Source organism: Mirounga leonina, unplaced genomic scaffold (genome assembly GCF_011800145.1).
Source record: "Mirounga leonina isolate KUSES-001 unplaced genomic scaffold, KU_Mleo_1.0 Mir_114, whole genome shotgun sequence".
In the NCBI taxonomy this organism is placed as follows: Eukaryota; Metazoa; Chordata; class Mammalia; order Carnivora; family Phocidae; genus Mirounga; species Mirounga leonina.
Window position 1 is genome coordinate 13,990,217 of NW_023270265.1, and position 4,937 is coordinate 13,995,153.

The 4,937-nt window shown below is 48.6% G+C and overlaps 1 protein-coding gene and 1 pseudogene across 6 annotated transcripts in view; one reads left to right on the top strand and one right to left on the bottom strand.

Moving 5' to 3' along the window:
- Positions 1 to 4,937, bottom strand: part of ARHGAP22 (Rho GTPase activating protein 22) — a 169,092-nt gene that overhangs the window by 78,583 nt on the left and 85,572 nt on the right. The gene's annotated exons all lie outside the window — the stretch shown is intronic.
- LOC118022815 lies at positions 3,726 to 4,501 on the top strand (annotated as a pseudogene). The gene has a single exon (XR_004682565.1). The product of XR_004682565.1 is annotated as a 40S ribosomal protein S3-like (transcript).

Below are 4,937 nucleotides of genomic sequence, written 5' to 3' on the forward strand. Positions count from 1 at the left end.
TTTGACAGAGACAGAGACAGCGAGAGCAGGAACACAAGCAGGGGGAGAGGGAGAGGGAGAAGCAGGCTTCCCGCCGAGCAGGGAGCCCGATGCGGGGCTCGATCCCAGGACTCTGGGATCATGACCCAAGCCGAAGGCAAACGCTTAACCGACTGAGCCACCCAGGCATCCCAATTATTAAAATTTTCTTGATTTCATGGGGATTGGTCTGCCATGTTTGACTCTTTTATTAAGTTAATCTGCTAATATATCTTTAATGCTTCTATTTCATAGGCTTATGTTTTTATTTCAGGCTTTTGATAAGTATACATGTTCAAGTGTATAAACTATTTAGCCTCACTGAATTTTAAACATTTATGGAATAGGTACACCTTTATAGGGAACATACTGATATTAACGTAATCATAAATGAATAATCGCCATCGTTCATGTGGAAATATTAGCAATGCAGGGAATAAATGCCTGTCTGTATACCTGTGTGTCATCTTGCTCTGGCAGCCGCAAGGGCTAATGTCTTGCAAATTAGCTCCGGCTAACCACGTGCCAGGCGTGGGGCTTTATGCTCTGCTTCTATGGAGGCCATTTTACAGACGAAGAGCCCGCAGCGTGAGGGTTAGGTGACTCACTCAGGCCCCCAGACCTGGGAAGAGGCCGAGACAAAACTGAATCTCAGACAGCGTGACTGAACACCTCGCCCTTAACCACAACCCCACGTGAGGAATGCCTGGAGGTGTCAAATGATTCAGTCAACGTACACCTATCATTTTCTAGCCGTCTCTGATTTGAGCTTATGATCAGCCACACTAGGGTTCACGCACTCGAACCTTTATAGAGAGATCAGGCATGGACGATGAACGGAGGAAGCAGGTGGGGTACCTTAGGGAGTGGTGGGGATCTTAGCCAAATGGAGAGCCATCAAGCTCTGTCTCCGAGGGACCTGTTATTGAGCTGCTGCTCACTGTTCTTATGGAGAAAGCGACCCACATTTACTCTATCGAAGTTGGTATTTTCCATAAGTAAAACTTTTTGCTTTGAAAAATATTCCATGAGCCAAACACCATTCTTCCTGTGGGCCAGAGTCCGCTGCTGGGTAATTGGCCCTGGTTGGCCACTCCCTTTGTAGCCTGAGAGCTAGACCCAGTTTCTTGTCCTTGTTTGCCTCTCTCTACCACCACTCTCAGCTCTCTTCCTGCTCTGAATTATTGCTCCTTCATTGGTTTAATTTATCAAGCGCCTTCAGAAGCCAGGCACCAGGCTCTGAGCACACAAGCGCGATCCTTGCCTGCAGGCGCTCACAGTCCGTGGGCATTGGTTGCCTCGAAGGCAGCGTTTCCTGCATTTGAATGTGCACACAGGTCACCAGGACACGCTGCTATCACACATTTTCTGTCTCAGGAGTTCCGGGCGGGACCTGAGAATCTGCATTCCCAACAAGCTCCCAGGTGATGCCGATGCAGCAGGTCCATGGACCACACCAGGTGTAGGAATGATCTAGACTAAAGATTGGCCTTTTGTCTAAGAAAGTTCCTAAGCTGAAGGCTCCCCATTGGAGGAGCCTCTGTACCTGGGCTTGGCTTTTTGGAGGTGACCTGGGCCCTCCAACCACCCCCTCCCCACTAATTCCCTGCCACATTCCTCCCCTGATCTTAATTTATCCGGAGATTTAGTCTCGCTGAGATCACTTGTAAAGAATTTTATCAACATCTTTGTTCTGAGCTGGCACGGAGCGTGCCTCCTGAACGTTTGCCTCTTCCCTATCAGATACGGTATCTCTAGCTGAGGAATTTCTGTCTGTGCCCCTCCATGTCTCAGAGCTTTGGTACCTAGCACCTGCCTGCGTAAGGGTGACACCCTGGGGCGGCATAGAGCCTGGACTCCATTTTCTACTAGTTCTGTGACCTTGGACAAGTCGCCCCTCTGTGCCAGTTTCCACATCTGTGAGACAGGGACATTACGTCCACTCACCAGGGTGTTAGGAAGATTAGGCCAATACGTGGTAGGGTACCCTTCTCACTTCCCTATCTAAAAAGAAACTCAACAAATCACCTTAAGAATCTCATGTTGTGGGCCGCCTGGGTGGCTCAGTAGGTTGAGTATCCGACGCTTGGTTTTGGCTCAGGTCATGATCTCAGGGTCGTGAGATTGAGCTCTACGCTGGGCTCCGTTCTCAGCACAGAGTCTGCTTATCCCTCTCCCTCTTCTCCCCCTGCCTCTCTCTCTCAAATAAATAAATAAAACCTTAAAAAAAAGAATCTCACGTTGCTTGTGTCCTGCAGAAAAATATTAACATGAGGAACTAATTTCTGTTGCTGCCCCAGGAACATGATCAGTTACACTTGGAGGAATTAGCAGGTTTTCCTTGGTGAGTGGTCTTTCACTCAGTCAGTCGGCAAACATGTCTGGGACCAGACGTGCGAGGGGCAAACCACACAGAAGGTGGGCAGACTCATGAGGGGCAGGAGAGTCACACGCAGGTGTCTACAAAGTCAGGAAATGTGAAAGTAAACTGTTGAATAGCATGCTGGGCAGATTTTCAGATAATAATCTTAATGCATTGTCAGATGAAACACTTCTAAGAAACAATGTCCATCGACAAGCACACCACTGAGTGTCCAAAAAGTTACAAAATCTGGAGAATGTATGGTATTGTCATACTTTTTAAAAGATGGACAACTGGAGCCATTGCTTTAAATTCAGAGGCATTTTATCGGAAAAGGTGTCTGGTGGTTGAAGAAAAGCAGACTGAATATACTATTTGGGAAGGTTACCAACATACTTTTTAAAAATAAGTTCATCTTCTGTTTCTTGATCTTGCAGACACCCTGTTATACTACTTGTCGAACTTCATGGAACACTTAACACAGATATTACCCTAAGCTACAGCTGCACAATGTTACAACAGCACTGTGGGGTGGGTAGGTATTTTTAAAAACCTTTTCATTTTGAAATAATTCTAGATTCACAGGCAGTTGCAAAGAAATGTAAATGTACAGTGAGGTCCTGTGCACCCTCCCCCAGCCTCCTCCAGGGAAACATCCTACGTAATTACAGGACAATATTGAAACCAGGCAACAGACCTTGGTACGATCCACACAGTCCATTCAGATTCCACCACTTATACCTGGCCTCGTGTGTGTGTGCATATGTGTGTGTGTGTGTGTGTGTGTGTTGAGGGGGGCACTATGCAATTTTATTGCATGAAACCATCACCGCAGTCAAGACACTTAACTGTACCATCATCCTGAGTCTCCCTCTGTTACCCCTTCCAGTCCCACCCACTCTTTCACCCCCATTCCTAACCGAAGCAATAGATACTTTAATCATCTGTGTTTTGTGCATGAGGAAACTGAGCCACAGAGAAGTCAGCAACTTGCCCAAGGTCACGTAGCTAGTAGGTGCTGGGTCTGGCTTTTGAACTCTATCCTTAAAGAGGCTTATTGTGGAGAGGGGGTCTGGGGCGGGGAGCTCAGAGCTGCAGGTAAGTGTGGTGGCCTCCAGCCTCCTCCCGTGTTGGAGGCAGCCCGTTTGCGTCAGTCTGTCCTAGCACAGTGCCAGAATTGGCCATGGCCCCGGATGGCACCTTCTTTATTCCAGACTCATCCCTGTAAACACAGCCTCCGGGCTCCTTACCCCTGCGGCTGCGCTTCCACTGTCCTCCAGACTGGCTGCAGAATTAGTGGCGCCCAAAGCAAAATACAAATGCAGGGCTCGCCTTTCCTTTCCACGGCGCATGGCGGCAAAATGGCGATGCAAATTTCCAAGAAGGGGAAGTTTGTTGCTGATGGCATCTTCAAAGCTGAACTGGACGAGTTCCTCCCTCGGGAGCTGGCTGAAGATGGCTACTCCGGGGTTGAGGTCCGAGTTACGCCAACCAGGACAGAAATCATTATCTTGGCCACCAGGACGCAGAATGTTCTTGGTGAGAAGGGCCGGCGGATCCGGGAATTGACTGCTGTGGTTCAGAAGAGGTGTGGTTTCCCTGAGGGCAGTGTAGCACTTTGTGCCAAAAAGGTGACCACAAGAGGTCTGTGCGCTGTTGCCCAGGCAGAATCTCTGCGTTTCAAACTCCTAGGAGGCCTCGCTGTGTGGAGGGCCTGCCATGGTGTGCATGGACAGTGGGGCCAAAGGCGGTGAGGTCGTGGTATCTGGGAAACTCCGAGGACAGAGGGCTACATCCATGAAGTTTGTGGATGGCCTGATGATTCACAGTGGGGACCCTGTTAACGGCTATGCTGACACTGCTGTGCACCACGTGCTGTTCAGACAGGGTGTGCTGGGCATCAAAGTGAAGGTCATGCTTCCCTGGGACCCAAGGGGTAAGACTGGCCCTAAGAAGCCCCTGCCGGATCATGGGAGCATTGTGGAACCCAAAGATGAGATACTGCCCACCACCCCCATCTCGGAACAGAGATGTACCCACAGCATAACAGGGTCCCTTTGGCAGCTCGATCTGGAGACTGGATTTTAATCTGTAAAGACCTTTGATAAAATCTTTGAGAAAGAAAAAAAAAATGCAGGGCTCCGTCCTCAACAAGCAGGAAAACAGTGCCATTGAGGAGGGTATTCAATAGGAAATGTATTCTTTTCTTTTGTGAGTTCTCTTTGGACCTGTCAGGGTGTGATTCCCAGACCAGCAGCTTCAGCATCACCTGGGGGAGATGGTTGTAAATGCAGGTTCTCAGTCCCCACCCCAGAGTTCTGGAATCCCGTGAGTCTGGGGATGAGCCCAGCAGCCTGGTTTTAACAAGCTCTCCAGGGGATTCTGCAACACAGGGAAGTCTGAGAATAACTGCTGTAGAGCTAAGATTCCTATTTTTTAAACAATAGACCAAAGAAATTTGAAATCTTATTTGAAGCTTGCTTGTGTATGGCAGATAGGAGTTGAAAGAGAAAGGAAGGAAGGAGGGAAGGAAGGAAGGAAGGAGAAAGAGAAAGAA